Raw genomic sequence first — 17,971 nt, 5'->3', positions numbered from 1 at the left:
TTGAGACACAAGATTCAGAGGCTGATTGACACTAAGGTTATACAAGCAAAAGAAGTTGCACCAAATGTTCGCAACAACCCTCTCTCGGATCACAGAGGTGAGGGAGTGAACGTGATAAAAACTAATGAGAAGTGGGATCAGGAAGGTTCCATTGGACTCATTCGAGAGGGAGACGCTCCTAAAACATCTTTGGTCACCCTCACGCCAGTTGTGGTACAAACCAGACGCCATTTGAAGTTGAGATAGCTACACCCTTCATTATAATGGTAGCTCCCACACCATCTTACAAGTCTGATGCCATCCCGTGTGATTATGTTGCGGAAGCAAAGAGAAAGGGAAAAGCCAAAATAGAAGAAATAGGTGTCGCGCAAGGTATGACTAGGGCTGGTAGGGTTTACACACTTGAGAATCTGGGAGGAACGAGCAAGGAAGCTGCACCTAAGCCGCCTGTTGTTGAGACTGGCACTAGCAATCTCTGAATGAAGATACAATCAAGGGAGTACTCTGTTGTTGACCACCTAAACAAGACTTCTGCTCATATATCCATTTTATCACTGTTGAAAAACTCAGACGCACAAGAATGTTTTGATGATGGTGTTAAGTGAAGCTTCTGTACCAGCCGGCATCACTAGTGGAGAATTGGCTAACATGGTCGGACAGGTACTGGAGAGCCATAAAATCACTTACCACGAAGATGAGTTACTACAACAAGGACTGAGTGACAACAGGGCATTGCACATCACAGTGCAATTCGAGGATAAGTTCATCGCCAGGGTCTTGATAGATGGAGGTTCGAGTCTTAACATATGCCCACTGGCCACTCTAAACAGATTGGTTGAAGTCCTGCAGGAGATACGATTGGGAAGCATGAATGTGAAGGCGTTAGATGGATCTCAGAGAGCCACTATCGGAGAAATAAACCTCGATTTACAGATGGGTTCAACTTGGTTTGATGTTGAGTTCCAAGTGCTAGATATATCTGCTACTTACAGTCTATTATTGGTATGGCCATGGATACATGCAGCCGGGGCAGTGGCTTCAACTCTACACCAGGCTGTGAAGTTCGAGTGGAATCATCATGAGGTAATCATTCATTGAGATGGAAGCAACCCCATCTACACCAATCAGACCGTTCCAGTAATCGAAAATAGGAGGATATTGGGCGGGGAAACATATCACCGCGTTGAACGGGTGAACGTAATTGAAAAGGATCGATGGTGGAGCAAGAAGATAGAAAGCATATTGCTGTGGATGGGATATGAACAAGGCAAGTGTCTTGGCAAAAAGCTTCAGGGGATCACCAAACCCGTACTACCACAGTATCATGGCATGACCTTTGGACTCGGATATGAATATACATGGAAATAATATTAGGATTGGACACCGCCGTGGCGTGGCCCTTATTATCCGCTGGAACAACCCGTACCACCTTTTCACCAGACATTCCATCAAGCTGACATGATGTGGGGATCTGAGGAAGATGAGATTTTGGCCGGCATGAGGAAGCCGTTTCTAGATGAAGAAGGCATGGACTACAGTCCAATTGTTGAGGAGGAGGAGGAAGACCTTACCATTCAGACAATAGAAGAGGGAGTTGTTCTCAAAAACTAGACCGTTGCACCGTCTCGGTCTCACTGAGTTCCTGGGTAGCCTGACAAATTAGCATGAATTATTTTCAAATGTTTTTGAGCATTTATGAAATTATCAGTATTTTGTTTTGAAATAATTACTCGAGCCATCGAGTCGTACTTTTTGACATTTAAAGTTTTAATGCATTACTACTTTTCATATTTATTATTATCTTTCTATAATCTATTCAGCATAATTATTACATATCCTGACGAACCTATGATTGTGACATGTAATGAGACAACGCAACATAAGGACAATGATTTGGAAGTTCTGGAAGATGATATAATACTTTAGGAAATCGTCAAAGAAGTAGAGAATTTTGAAAACAAACTGAAGTCTAATTTAGAAGAAATTAAGGTCGTTAGCTTAGGGATTCTGAAACAGTCAAGGAAACGCGTATAAGCATTCATCTATCACCTTCAAAGAAAGAAGTATATAAGGTTCCTAAAGGAGTATGAGGACATCTTTGCATGGTCCTAAGATGATATGAGTGGCTTGAGCACATCCATAGTAGCCCATAAGCTACCCATCAATCTCATGTGTCCACCGGTAAAGCAGAAGCTCAGAAAGTTCAAGCCAGATATGAGTTTGAAGATAAAAAAGGAGGTCACCAAGAAAATCAAAGCTTAGGTTCTTCGAGTGGTCGAATACCCGACCTGGTTAGGCAACATTGTGCCAGTTCCAAAGAATGATGGGAAAGTTAGAGTATGTGTTGATTAACAAGATCTGAACAGAGCAAGTCCTAAGGATGATTTCCCGCTGCCCAACATACACATACTTATTGACAACTGTGCTAAGCATGAACTCCAATCTTTTGTGGATTTCTTCGTAGGATACCACTAGATTGGAATGGATGAAGAAGATGCCGAAAAGACCGCCTTTAACAAACCATGGGGAATATATTATTACAAAATGATGTCGTTTGGTTTGAAGAATGCTGGGGCCACCTACATGAGGGCCATGGCAACTATCTTCCATGACATGATACACAAGCAAATAGAGGTGTATGTGGATGATGTTATCATCTAATCTAAAAGGAGTTCGGAATCACATAGAAGACCTGAAGAAATCTTTTCGACCGGCTTCGAAAATACAACTTGAAGTTGATTCCTACAAAATGTGCCTTCGGAGTCCCTTCTAGAAAGTTGTTAGGCTTCATCGCCAGTCACCGAGATATCGAGTTAGACCCGTCAAAAATCAAAGCTATCTAGGACTTGCCACATCCAAAGAATAAAAAAGCTGTGATGAGTTTTCTAGGGCGCCTCAATTATATCAGCCTTTTTAGCACTATCAACGGTGATATGCGAGCCAATCTTCAAAATGCTGAGGAAAGATGATGCAACAAGCTGGACTGAAGAATGCCAGGAAGCCTTCGACAAAATCAAAGAGTATTTATCCAAACCGCCCGTGTTGGTCCCACCAGAACCAGGAAGACCCCTGCTGCTTTATATGTCTGTGTTGGATGGGGCCTTTGGTTGTGTTCTAGAACAACATATTGAAACTGGAAGGAAAGAGCAGGCGATATATTACCTGAGCAAGAAGTTCACGCCTTACGAAGCTCGGTATTCTTTATTGGAACGCACCTGCTGTGCTCTGACATGGACAACCCAGAAGTTGAGACATTATTTCTGTGCATACAATACATATCTCATATCAAGGATGGATCCGCTAAAATACATCTTTTAGAAACCCATGCCTACGGGTAAGTTAGCAAAGTGGCATATATTATTAAGTGAGTTCGACATCGTCTATGTAACTCATAAGGCAGTCAAAGGGCAAGCATTGGCGGATCACTTGACAGAAAATCCCGTAGACGGAGAATACGGACCATTGAAAACGTATTTTCCCGACGAGGAGGTATCGTTTGTAGTAGAAGATATTACCAAGGCATACGATGGTTGGAGGATGTTCTTCGACGGAGCAACAACCTTTAATGGAGTGGGTATCAGAGTCGGCTTAGTATCAGAAACCGGTCAACACTATCCGGTATCTGCAAAACTAAGGTTTCCGTGCACCAATAATATGGCAGAATATGAGGCATGCATCCTGGGACTTAGGTTGGCCATTGATATGAACATTCAAGAGTTGCTGGTAATCGGAGATTCAGATCTATTGGTACACCAGGTTCTAGGAAAATGAGCTACGAAGAACACCAAAATAATGCCATACTTACACTGCGTACAAGAACTAATCAAGAGATTCACAAAGATAGAGTTCAAGCATGCTCCAAGGATTCAAAATGAGTTTGCAGATGCATTCGCCACTTTATCCTCCATGATACAACACCCAGATAAGAATTTCATTGATCCCACCCCAATAGGAATTCATAAGCAGCAACTTATTGTGCTCATGTTGAGGAAGAAATTGATGGAAATCTGTGGTTCCATGACATCATGGAACACTTAGAAAAGGGAGAATATCCAGAGCACACTACACACACTCAGAAGCGCACGCTTCGAAAATTGGCCAACTATTTCTTCTGAAGCGGAGGAATTCTGTATAGAATGACTCTTGATTTTGGGATTGTTGCGATGCGTTGATGCCAAGGAGATGTCTAGATTGCTCGAGGAAAAACATGCCGGAACTTGCAGACCCCACATGAATGATTTCGTTCTTGCCAAGAAGATATTAAGAGCAGGATATTTCTGGATAACTATGGAAACAGACTGTATCAAATATGTTCAAAAGTGTTACCAATGCCAGATACATGCTGATATGACACGAGTGCCGCCTAACAAACTCAATGCAACAAGTTCGCCCTGGCCCGTCTCTGCTTGGGGTATGGATGTTATCAAACCAATTGAACTCGCTGCTTCAAACGGACATAGGTTCATTCTGGTGGCTATAGACTACTTCACAAAATGGGTTGAAGCCACATCCTATAAGGTTGTAACTAAGAAGATCATGGCAGATTTTGTTCGGGACCGCATCATTTACCGATTTGGAGTACATGAGTCAATCATTACTGACACTGCCGCCAATCTCAACAGTGACTTGATGAAAGCCATGTGTGAAACATTCAAGATCAAGCATCGGAACTCTACAGCATATAGGCCGCAAATGAATGGAGCCGTATAAGCAGCCAACAAGAACATCAAGAAGATATTGAGAAAAATGGTAGACAATTAGAAACAATGGCATGAGAATCTACCGTTTGCTTTGCTCGGGTATCGCACCATAGTTCGTACATCCACTGGGGCATCTCCATATCTACTAGTTTACGGTACTAAAGTCGTTATTCCCGCCGAAGTAGCAATCCCTTCCTTAAGAGTCATACAGGAAGCTGAGCTCAGCGACGCAGAATGGGTACAAAGCCTGTATGAACAACTAGCTCTCATTGATGGAAAAAGAATGAACACAGTATGTCATGGCCAACTCTATCAGAATAGAATGGTAAGAGCTTTCAACAAAAATGTTAGGTCAAGGCAATTCACACCGGGACAATTGGTACTAAAACGGATCTTCCCACATCAGGATAAAGAAAAGGGGAAATTCTCGCCCAACTGGAAAGGCCCTTACATGGTTCACCGAGTATTAACAAGAGGAGCATTTATACTCGCAAAAATTGATAGAGAGATTTTTCCAAAACCTATCAATTCGGACGCAGTCAAGAGATACTATGTTTAAGAATATGTTTGCACTTTCTCTTTGATGTAACTAAACTACGCATGACCCGATCCCCATTTAAGAGGGGATACATAGGCAGCCATGTGGGTTCGGTCACATCATAATAAAATCTTCATTTCCCTTATGGTTAGAAACTGGGGCAAGATCTCGAGTTTGCCCGACCTCATCATGTTTGGAATCACCAAGGAATGCATCGCAGGAAGTATGCACTTAAACTGGTGCAAGATTTTGAGGAGGATCCTAAAACTTTCGAGTCAAGGAGGTTGCAATGTCTCAAAAGCATGTAACAGTCATCAATTCAAAAAATTATTTTCTCTCATGCCTTATCACATATTTTAAACAACTACATTTTCGTAAATAATTTATCAAATGCATGTTTTTCAAAAATTTTGTTTCTATAGCAGCCAGACATTACTCAGTGTGACTTAAGCAGGGACTTCAGACGAAAGCGAAGGTGAAGCAAGGAATTGAGAGCACGAACCAACCTTTCCCCTCGCAAACGATTTTTCTTTGGATTCAGGTGCAATGAACATAACAGGAACGTCCGAAAATACATACACACAGATCTTCACACCGACAAAGGTCACCAAACGCAAACACATCACATTTAGTCATTTCTTTTCTTGCATAGACCTAAGCACTTCCCTCATCATTACATAAGGCTAAGCACTGCCCTCATCATTACATAAGGCTAAGCACTGCCTTCTTTTGCATGAGACTAAACATTGTCTCTACTCATTGCATAAGGCTAAGCGTTGCCTTTCATTGCATGAGGTTAAGCACTGCCTCCACACTACATGAGGCTAAGCACTGCCTTTCTTTACATGAGACTAAAAATTGTCTCCATTTCTTGCATGAGGCTAAGCATTGCCTCCATTATTGCATAATTCTAATCGTTGCCTTTCGTTTCTTGAGACTAAGCATTGTCTCCACATTGCATAAGGCTAAGCATTGCCTTTCCTAGCACAAGACTAAGCATTGTCTCCATTCTTTGCACGAGGCTAAGCATTGCCTCCATCATTGCATAAGGCTAAGCACTGCCTTTCCTTGCATGAGACTAAGCACTGTCTCCATTCCTTGCACGAGGCTAAGCATTGTCTCCATTGTCGCATAAGGCTAGGAATTGCCTTTCCTTGCATGAGACTAAACATTGTCTCTGCTCTTTGCATCGGGCTAAGCACTTCCCTCATCTCATACAAAACTAAACCTTGTTTCGTCTCGTTCTCGCATATGACTAAGCGTTATCTGTTTCCTCTATCAAACAATCGATATCGCTGCATATTTGCATCTCAAGGGATAAAACATTACTGCATTGTCCGAAGGCGTCATAGTCTGAGGGCATCATCCTCATAGTCCTAAGACATCATGCCATGGCCTGAGGATCTCTCAAAATTGCATATCATTATTCAAAAGCGTCATAGTCCAGATGCACCATCCTCATGGACCGAGGACACCATTCCATGGCCTGCGAATCCCTTATCATACGCTTCATGGCCCAGGACGTCATGGTCTATGGACATCATCCTCATTGTCTGAAAGACAACTCTCATGGTCCCAAGGGAATCTGCATCATGTTTAAGTTTATGTAGTAACCCATAGGAGCAATTCTTGCTCCGGTTTTTGTTCACAACATTCACATCCTTTGACTACCTCAACCGTAACTGATGATCAGCAATTGATTTCCTTTTGTTCTATAACCGTTCAAATATTTTCCTCATACACCTGTAACATTCAAATTTACATTCATAGCGCCACCTGAAATTATTTAATATTCACGACACTATCACATCCAAAAGATCTTTTGAAACACACGGTCAATCTTGTAATAACTCCATCGGTTTCGTTCGCTGTTAGATCCAGAACTACACATGGCCTAATTCCCATAACACCAGGGATTTGTAGGCAACTCAAGAACCAGGGTTCGACCCCTATTTTTTCAAAATGCATCATTCCTCACTCACTTCGGACAAAATTGGTCATCATTTTCTTTACCCGACAACTCTTTCATCATTCCCGGGTAAAGGGGGCATCTGTTGATACCCAATTTTGCCCTCATATTTTTTAATAGTATATATACGTTCATAATATCATTTTTCCTCATTACTTAATTTAAAAGAGTTATACAAATATTTGCTATAATTGTTATAATTTTTAAAACTTTAAAATTGATTTTCTTGCATTTTAATTACTTGAATATGCATTAATTACCCCTTAAATTATTTTGTGATGGCTTAATCATTCAAATGTATCATTTACACCCACATATATGTTTTACAACATTTTTACTTCATTGCATATGATTACATTTTCATTTTTACCTATTTACACAATTTTTGCAAGAGTAGCCTACATTCTATACATAATTATATTTATTATATTATTTATGTTAGAAAAATATTTTTTTTATATTTTTATAATGTTAAGCTATTATTTTTCAGCATTTTACTGGATAAATAACATTTTTATTTTTTATTAATCACTTTTATAAATTATTGTTTCATAAATTTCGTATATTTAATTTTTATAGCCCAATGGCGGGCTAATTTTCGGACCAAACAGACCCAAATCCCTGGCCCAATCCCTTTATCCCAAACCAAATGACCCTTTTGATCCAACCCGGTCACGACCCGTTGAACCAACCCGCCCTGCTCGAGTTTTAATCTTGACTGTTGATCTCTCAAGATCAACGGCCCACAACCACCCTACGATTTTTAATAACCCAACCCCAAACCCTAATCCCCATTCTCCTACAGACTGCCGCACACATTTCCCTCGTCTTTCCTCCTCCCTCTTTCAGAAACCCTAGCCGCCTTCACCAACCTTCACCGAATTCGATTAATTCATGAATTCCTGTCATGATTCACTTACCTTTTATGGATTATCTCGTTGTTCTTTACAAGATTATGGTATTAGATAGTACTTGCCCTATTTTTGGCAAGCACCAATCTTCCTAATCAAATAGAATTCAGACTTACTCCTCAAGATTCAGACGATGTTTCATCTATATACACTCATGGCAAGATTATATGGGTCTGGTTTACCAAGATTCTTCGGCCAATCTCAGATTCTGGGCAAAACTAGGGTTTGCCTGATTTTTCTCCTAATTTGGTTCTAAATTGATTCTGCATGCTTTTCTTTCTTTATTTGTGTTTGTTGATTATATTTTCTTGTTTGTTTGTTCAATTTCCATTGCTATATAAACCCATCCCCAACTCCCCCATGAGATTCTGAATGGCAAAAAGAAAACTACTATTGTTCTCTTATTCTTTCTTGTCCTATACTATTTTGAGGCTCAATCTTTTGGCAGGCTGAAAGCCAAGGACATAGAAATTCAATTCTCTAATCTTTCTCAATGTGAGCACTGCCCGGGGTTCGTTCGAAATCCTTGGGAACTGTGAGGCACTGAGATTCATGGGTTCTACTGCTCGTTTTTTGCTATTGACATTGAAGTGTTGCTGAAATTACGCCCCATGTTTACTTATTCGTCTGTAATTGGTAATGTAGCTACGACTCTTGCAATTTCATTTTTGTTTCTTGTTTAAATTCCTGCTATGCATATCTATGTATTTGAGAATTTTTATGAACCAACATGCCATTATATTCTTTGAAACTCTTCTTGAGGCTGTATACCTTCTAGTAGCCCAACTTGCATATTTGTTGCCTTGATTCTGCCATCTTAAGCCTACTTGCTAATGTATGTGCTCGAATGCTCGTTGTTGTTTTCTATTCTGAGTTTGGTTTCTTTCCTTGTTCTTTACTCTTGTGATGAGTCGAGTCATGTCCATAACCTGTTCTATGTCTTGAGTCATTCATGCGCGACTTGATACTTTTCTAAGAATTAACTCATGTTCATGTTATTAGCCCAGGCATGCTTTCCTTGCTACTTATGAACTAATGCTCGTTCCCTGCCTTATCTTGTACCTTTGTGATGAATCCATGCATGCGTTTCAGACCTTGTTAAGTCATTCCTGTCCAACCTGCTAAGTTTTGATGTTGTACTAATTAGCTAGGGCCTGCTTTCATGTCATTTAAGTTCTAGTGTATGCTTTGACTTATGCAATCCTGTTTGAGACATTTAGGAAGACCTCATGCCTAGCCTCTTCCCCCATATGTGATTAATCCTAGTGTAGGCTAGTACTGTTAACCTATATTTGACATATCCTTGCCCATTGTGAGTCCTGGTGCTATTTAAACCATCGTTTATGATTGATAATGTTAAAGTTTTCATGCCTAGTTGATTGGATTATTACAAACTATGTTCATTAGCCTGTTTTTGATCATATTTGCACTAGACCCTCATGATAGAAATCTTACTTGTTTTCGTCTTTGATTCTGTAAGATTCCTCTGTCAAGATTGTGTTTAAGTTAACTTTAGATCATATTATATCCTGAAACTCTATTTGGGTTGTCTGTTGGTTGGTGATGTTCCATCATGTCTTCTGAACTTCTAGTATCTTATGTGTATAACTCTGTGTGATCTTATCTACCTGTTGTGGTTTAAACTACTATTAGTTGCAGTCCTAAGAATTAAGTGTGTGGACTTCGAGTGGTTTGATTAATTTATGAACAACTTGTTGCTCATGTGGTTAAGTCTGGCATTGCTGGGTATGTTGATTCCCCCTTTCAGACTTGGTATGGGTTTGGGTTCGAGTCATACAGCTGATACACTCTAAATATCCTGAGGTGTACCTATACCTAGATTTACTATTTTTTTGTGTGAAAAATGAGATCACTGAAGACCTTGAAGTTGCTGGGTTATTCCTATCTGGGCCTGCTCTACTTTTTGGGCCCTGTACTCATTCAGCTCGTAATATTCAAGCATGTACTCTTCATTTTAGTCCTGTAATAATTTGTAAACAAATAATTGGGGCGTTAGTGGAACTGGGGAATGAGTGTGCTTTATTCTTACATAAGGGGTAGAAAACATGCATATAGGGTCTACGTGCTTTATTTGCTACCTTGTTTAACTTGCTCTACTTCTGCACGCTAGTAGAAATCATGTCTATAAGAATTGCATACACCTCACCAAATTTGTCTAATACTCGCACACTATCTCAAACATGTTAGTAATTGCTATAATTGATTTCCATAGTATTACTATGTGTTAAGACAACATGACTATAGGGTGTATAGCACATGCTTTGTCAACCTAGAAACCATGCCTATAGGACTTCAAATAATCAATTGGTCTATTGCTTCTATTACTTTTAGGGTACTTCCCATCTAAATATAATGACTATAGGACCCTAATCTTTTAATCAACTACTTATGTTATTTTCATTACACTGCCTCGCCTAGATGACATGCCTATAGGATTAAAGTGCTGTAAAATCAATTTCAGTTTTCAACTACTAGAAATCCTACTATTAGGATGCCGTCACCTACCTAAGATGATTGTCTATAAAATCAGCACTGGTAATTCAGAATTTTGACACTGTTTCACTGTCTTATTGCGCAAACAATTAGAAATCATGCCTATAGGACTTGCAACGCCTTTAATCTGCAAGTTCGTTAGTTTAAAGCTGTATTGCTGCCTATACAACGATGGAAATCAGAATCACATAGAAACTATGCCTATAAGCTTAGTAGCTCTAATGCGTTTGAAATTGTCTATTGCCTAACTACCCGCATGCATTTGTTGTTTAATACCGCTAGGTTAACTTGAGCCTTTAATTGTACTTATGTGTAGTCCTACATGTTTTTGAATGTGTGCTAGTTTTATCATTTTGAACATCCTAAGTGAAGTCTAGAACCACCCAAATAGAGATCCAAAGCCTCCTGGACCTTATGTATGGGACGGGTAGTGCACACATAGGGTACGACCTAGAATTGAATTAGAGCGCCTTTAGGTAAACAACTTTAGCATAGTAATCGGGTAGCATGAGATTATAGTCTGTGCCCGCTGAATATTATGAGCAACTCCTATCTCAAAGGAGTTACGAAATAATATTTATGTTGCACGGGGTGATCCTTTAGGCTAAAAAGCATAGGACCCCCCCTCCCCCCATTTCTTTTCTTTATGTATTTGTTATTTACACTTAGTCATCTAACATAGATCAATGTAACTGTAGCATTGTAATCATTAAGATTTATGTCGATTCTCACGCATTCTAATAAGACTCTTCGGCTTCTAAATTTTCCTTTATTTATTTTATCACCTAGCCTAATTACGTAATCCACATAATATAAAGTTCGGCCGGGACCCACAGCTGTGGACCTCGAAGAGTGCCTAACACCTTCTCTTTGAGGTAATTTGAGCCCTTACCCGATCTTTGGTGACATGGACTGGTCAAACAGAGTTATTTGCAAATAGGTGCCCGAACGCACCTCAAAATCATTAGGTGGAAACTCTTCTCTTTTAATACCCATTTAAAAGAGTTGTCAGGCATTGAAACCCGCTTTCACGAGAAAACGGGGTGCGACAGCATGGCGACTCTGCTGGGGATTACATAGGCTCTTACCATAATGAACTTGACTTATGTGGATTACGTTCTTTGTCTTAAACTACTATTACATGCACATCCCTTTCCCTATTCACCTTTATTTGTTTTAAAATGCTATTATATGCACATCCCTTCCTTTATTCTCCTTTATTTGCTATGACATGTATGATCTCTCTCCATCTCTTTCATCATTTCTAAGACTGCTATATTATCACTCTCCCATCAATATTTCCCTACCTGCTTCATTACGTTCTTGCACATGTTTCACGAGCTAAACTGACTTCTCTCTTTTGTCTTTCTTTTCTTTTCTCCTCATTTTCACTTTTACTATTTACTGCTTTTACGTACTTTTATCATGCAAATACTTGGCAATGTGTTATTATTTTTGCAAAAAGCATGCTCTGCATCATACTCCACTCGTGCTAATTATCAACATAGCGGCACTTGATAAGTGTCCGCGTTTTCCTGTAATCACCCTTCTTAAATCGGTAAGGCTTATTTGTGGTAGACTAGTCGATCAGTGGTGCAGTCGATGGTCCCGTGCCTTTTCCATTAAGTTGTCCACTGGGGATTACCACACTAGACCCTTCCAGAAATCGTACTCCAATTTTAAATTTAGATGCATCACGCTAAACCTACTACGGGTTGAAGTTTTGTTAACGTAACAACCCGCTAAGATGAGCCTTGTCCAAAGTCCGACGGGATTTCCACAATCCCAATGGACAATATCATATTATATGTATTACTTGGAGAAAATGTGCCAACGTGTTTATCATTATTGAGTAAGTAGTCAAATCTGGAGGGGGAAAGGGCTAACCTTTGTTTGTTTGCAGAAAATGAAGCACGAAATCCCCAGGTTCGGTATGGTCCAAAATATCTCGCCTTTGCTACTTGACTGGTGTAAAGACCTTGCGCCTTGTGACAAGAATCATGTGAGGAGAGTACTTGGTGACCTGCCCTCTTTGTTGAACATTCAACCAAATAGGGAGTTGATCGAGGCCGCCACCATGTTCTGGGACGAGAAAAGTGTTGTTTTCCGATTTTGCAATATAGAAATGACTCCTCTCCTTAAAAGAAATAAGAGGTTTCGCCAAGTTTCCATCGGATAGTCCGGGATTGCTGGTACCAGAGAATCGTACTCCCCGCGGTTTTCTGAAAATGTTCGATTTTAAGAAGAATGACGAACTGCTATGACTAAAGAAAACATACATCCCTTTTGAATTTCTCTACGAGCATTATGGGCATAACAAGTCATATCGTCTTCACCGTCAGGTTTATGTGTCCATTATCTGCTTCTGGGGGTTGTTGATATTTCCAATTAAAGTAGGAAGGATTCATACTCGCTTAGCCATGGTCGCCAGGACCTTAATGGATGGAATCGAAGAACAAACTTATATTATCATCCCAATGATCCTAGCTGAAGTGTAACGCACTCTAGATCGGTGCAAGCAGGGATTCAGACACTTTGAGGGTTGTAATATACTGCTACAAGTCTAGCTGCTGGAACACTTTCAGAGGGGCGAGTATCATCAACAACTTATGTGAAGGCCACTAAATGACTACATAGCCAACCATCACCCAAGGATAATGACGTTTGTTCCAGACACGTTTGCAAAGCCTGGAAATGCTGTAAGTTGGGTGCGTTTCTTTAGCAATCTAACAGACGAGCAGGGTGCATTGGATGTTCGAATGGTTTCCTAGTAGTGAGTTCATCATCGTATCGAAGGGGACTACTCACTTGGTGATGATCGGTCTGCGAGGTATCCACCCTTACGCTCCTATAATGGTAATGAGACAAGCTGGAAGAAAACAAATCATACCTCGGGTTTCCAATATGGTCCAGTACAAGACAGATTTCAAGGGAGATTTCATTCCGTTCTAGTTCGAAGTACAACATATGTGGAACCAAAAGATTATTGTGGAAGGAGAAACTATTGAGCCAGACAGGTATCACGCCCGTCATATGTACTACTATCTGTCATGGCTAGAAGACGACGTAGCAGGGGACATCAAGCCAGGAGTCAATCTAAAGGATAGGATCATAGATTAAGTGGGTGAGGCACAAGTTAAGTACAATAGGCTATGCAAAAGGGTGTTCGAGCCCGAAGCTAAACATCTAGAGCAGCACAAAGTGAACATAGAGGCGATAAGGGAATGGAAGGAGATAGCCACTATGCCAACAGAAAGATTTAAATACTTGAAACAAGGACTGATGGAGCTAGAAGGGAAGATGAGAAAGTGACTCTCAGATTGTCAAGGCATGCACGACGATGAAGGAGGAAATCTGGCGAAAACTTACTTACTGTTGGACATGCGCGATCTGGGCAATCTGATTGATGGGGTCAAAAGAGCCAAGCATAGAGAAGGTCCTTCAGAGACCCAGTAGATTAGGAGATGATGTTCTTTACTGCTTTCCAACTTAGATTAGATTTCGATGTAATAAGGCTAAATGCCATTAGTGACTTTATTATTATTGTCGATTTAGTGAAATTTTGTTTTGGCTCATTTTCGCATTAATGAAACGAAGCAAATATTGGCACCAATTTTCTCAAAGTCTATGTGTCGCTTAGGCCTACCTCAGTAACAATGGGGTCCCGAAATTAGGACGTGAAATATTGCATGACTTTGTGAAACATGTTTAAATATTGAGAATGCTATTTTATTTCACCTTACATACTTGGTTATCTTTTTCTTTTGTCTTTCTTTTTTATTACTCCCGTTCCCAAAGGTTGGTTCGTGCATACTGGCATCATCAGCATACCACACTTGATCCAGAGGCGCTCCACCTCCTCCTCCACCAAGCAACCCGAAAAGCAAAAGCAAGGACCTTGAAGAGTGCCTAACACCTTCTCTTTGAGGTAATTTGAGCCCTTACCCGATCATTGGTGACACAGACTAGTCAAAAGAGTTAGGTGGCGACTCTTCTATTTTAATACCCATTTAAAAGAGTTATCACACGTCGAAACCCGCCTTCGCGAGAAAACGGGGCGCAACAACACTACTAGACATATAGGTCCAAGGGCAGATACTCCCACAACTGAAACCACCGAGCACAAGCTGCGGTCAAAACCCAGCCTCAACTCCTATAGCCTAGCCTATCACTCCAAATCCAAATCTGAACATACTCTATGTCAGAAATTACCATACGAACCTATTGGAATCATTAAAACATGAATTCGAAACCATTTACACAAAAGTCAAACATGGGTCAACTCTTCAACTTAAAGCTTCCAAATATAAAAATTTCTCTTCCAAATCAAATCCCAAACCTCTAGAACATTGAACCAACCATATACACAAGTCGTGATACATTATATGAAGCTACTCAATACCGCAAACAACCAAACAGAATACTAAAGCTCAAAACGACTTGTCGGATCGTTACACAGATTTCGGGTTGTTTCAGTTGTATTATAATTATGAGTTCAATTATTATGCTATTCCAATATTTGAGACTATTTCTTATCGCTGTTGAAGTTTAATTTTGCATATCTATTATTGGGTGCCATCAAGGCTCTGGTGGCATTTTTGGCCATGATAATTTATTCCACTATTTTTACCCGTCATATACGACCTCTTTTGTAGTAGTGCTCTAGAATATGTTTGTTTGTTAATTTGATATTCGGTCATAGCTTAGTAAAGATTTTAAGTGAGTTTACTCCTTTGTTTGCCACTTTACTATAGCTTCTAAAGTTTGAACAGAAATACTCAATATTTCACTTGCACATTTAAAACAATTAGGAAGAATGCGAACTTTACTGTGGGGTTTTCAGGTGTTGGACTCTTTTATTTTCGTCAAGATACTTTTTCATCGAATTTTTCTCATTTAAATTGATCTCCTACCTCTATTGGATCTTAGCACTCGTGTCTGAGGAACCTATGTTTTAGAGTTATTGGCTACGGGTCTTACTTCTGTTGGACGGGTTATGGATATATAATTTTTCTTGTCATGGTTTCCTAACTCTAGTTAATGCCCATAAGAACGAAGTACACCAGCAATATTGATGTAAGGTGAATCCAGTGCTATGATCAACATAAGCCTACATTGCATACACTTTCAGCATTATCAATAGAAACTCAAATCATTGTGTATACGGGTAAATCGAAACCATAAGCTGGCCCAGTTCCTGACAAAATAAATCGAGTAAGGGACGCGATAACAAGGAATCGGAATCGAAATCGAGGTAGGGGACTCATCAGGTCAGGCACCAGGGGCACTATGCCCACCCTCGAGAATATCGAGGCCATAACCCCGGGATCTGTCCAAATCCCAAGAGATTTTGGATAGCATTATTGGGCAATCGAACACGATTAACGGAAGGACGTAATATCCATGACCATTTGGGTATCACGGTAAAGATCTCGACACGTACCGACGGGAATCCAGTAATCAGTTAAACGGGAGATTTTTACCTTTTATAGAATTGTACTTAGGGTATAACTCCCGTATTATATATAAAGGGAAGTCGGATTGTTCATTGAACACGTTGTAACATGCATCCCAAAATAATATACTATTAGTTTCACTGTCATTCATAGCTCTTATTCTCGTTCATCAGTTCTAGCCATTGAGAATCCGGATCAAGGGTGAATATTTCATCAAGGCTGGAATCATCCTCCTCGCGTGGTTTGAATTTACTATATCTTTATTTGTTTAATCTAACATAATTTATCATTTATATCTAAGGATAATAGTGGCAATTTGATACAAATTTCGATAGCGCACCCTATTTTACACTTGTTCTTTGAAGTGTCTTCAACTTCAGGTCAAAGTTCAAACTGTCAAACTCCTAATTTGCACCTCTAAACGTGGATGTTGATTCCGGTCACCATGGCAAGAACAACAATATGGTACCTAGTAACGAGGTGCCCCCTTGTTACACCCTATATTTTCGTACGTAAAAGTGAGTCGTAAGCAAACTAATGTAGGACCCAAAATCAGATCATCTTTGAAAGTATATAAAGTAAGTTAATCATGTTACCTCAGAGGTTACAAATATTGAAGATCATGAGCAACAAGTATAAAGAGGGTTGGAAGGTTCAGAAGCTAAAGGAATTGAAGAAATAATATTTCGTCGAAAGTCGACAAGTTGGGAATATTATAACATGTACTTTTGGGGTGAGACTAGGGTGATTAACATGATAAGGAGGTTATGTTTTGAGTTATGTTATTCGTATGATAGTCGTGTGTTTTGTTTTGAAGTCAAGCGAGTTGTGGAACAATAGTCGATGAAAGTCATCACAAGTTACGTTTATAAGTTTTACTAAAATTTGGGTCAAATATAACTGCGATTTTCTCCCAATATACTTAAATTTACGGGGTGTTCCATCCATAAAATTGAAGATCTATGAGTATATTTTCTAACACATTAAACCGTTTGTCAATACGACATCGGAGTATAGAGATATATAGGCATTTTTGCGAGACTGCGCAAGCTGCTAGGTGAGAAGTAGGTGTTTCACCTACTTGCTTAAATGAGAGTCCGAAAATGGGCCAGTTTGGGTCGACCAAAGAGGCCCTTTCAAGAACTATTTCCTTCATATATTATACTGACAATAGTGTATAATAACTAGACACAAGCTCTGCAACAATCCTCCCTAAAATTGCCCACAAACCCTAATTGATTTTCTCTCCCTTTCAAGTTCTAATTGGAGGTAAAACCTAGAGTTTGAAGAACCAAGATAGGAGCTGAGTTATCCAACAAATAAGGTAAGTTTACTGCTCTCTTTCATCCATTTTTTCTGCTGTAAATACATGGTAACTCGTTCTATATTTGTAAGAACTCACGGGAGGGTGATTGGAAGACGCGAGTTCGAGTTATTCACTTGTAGCAAACTATTTTGTGGACTGTTTTGTGTTTTTGTTGGGCTGCGTGTTTTACTACTATTTTGTGGAGTTTTGGAGAAGGAAGGGTGTGGATAAATACCACATAAATGCATGGTGGTAGGCTAGTCGTTCGTCGTAACATTTTCGATCTGTTTGACACTACTACGATGGTCGTTTTGTGTATGAAGAGATTGGGGTGTGTTGGGCTGTTTTGTAGTATTTTGTGGTGTATATAAGGTTGGAAAATAATGTATATATGTTGTTATTGTTGTCTTCTTGTTTTGTTGGTATTACCTTGAATTTAGAGGAAGTAAGGATTATAGGGGAGATGCTGCCCGTTTTAATACAAAATAAGCTTGTCGTTCGTTGTACGATAGTTGTACCTTTCATAACTTAATGATAGTATTATTATCGTTGTTTTAGATTAAGGTGTGAAGAGGCA

Source organism: Nicotiana tomentosiformis, chromosome 4 (genome assembly GCF_000390325.3).
Source record: "Nicotiana tomentosiformis chromosome 4, ASM39032v3, whole genome shotgun sequence".
NCBI lineage: Eukaryota > Viridiplantae > Streptophyta > Magnoliopsida > Solanales > Solanaceae > Nicotiana > Nicotiana tomentosiformis.
Note: the sequence above shows the minus strand (reverse complement) of the source record.